This window comes from Myotis davidii, unplaced genomic scaffold, assembly GCF_000327345.1.
Source record: "Myotis davidii unplaced genomic scaffold, ASM32734v1 scaffold434, whole genome shotgun sequence".
NCBI lineage: Eukaryota > Metazoa > Chordata > Mammalia > Chiroptera > Vespertilionidae > Myotis > Myotis davidii.
In genome coordinates, this window is record NW_006285790.1 from 147584 (window position 1) to 148053 (window position 470).

At 52.8% G+C, this 470-nt stretch overlaps 1 protein-coding gene across 1 annotated transcript in view; it reads right to left on the reverse strand.

Moving 5' to 3' along the window:
• GYG2 (glycogenin 2) overlaps positions 1-470 on the reverse strand; it is a gene marked incomplete at its 5' end in the record, with an annotated part of 16917 nt that overhangs the window by 4842 nt on the left and 11605 nt on the right. The gene's annotated exons all lie outside the window — the stretch shown is intronic.

Here is a 470-nt window from a genome sequence, read left to right on the forward strand (position 1 = left end):
AAAAAAATCTTGTTACAAGTCTGGCTCACTAGTTGCAGAGCGAGAGAGAGCAGCTCTCTCCATACCCGAGGAGCTTAAGGGCAGATTCCTGGAATTCCTGGAGCCGCTCACGCCCCATATTTAACTCTCCCCAGACAATCCTGGGCCAGATGCAGGCTCTGGAGGGGAGACCTCCCTGAACGAATACCAGGGGGACGGAAAAACGAGCAGAAACGCTCATTTTCTACCCTTCTTCCCGTTCCCTCTGCAAACCTGGCGGGTCTGGGTTGGCCATTGAAATTAGTTATTTTTTAAAAAATATATTTGTATTGATTTCAGAGAGGAAGGGAGAGGGAGACAGAGAGAAACATCCACGATGAGAGAGAATCATGGATCGGCCGCCTCCTGCACGCCCCCTACTGGTTGGGGATGGAGCCCGCAACCCGGGCATGTGCCCTTGACCGGAATCGAACCCGGGACCCTTCAGTCCG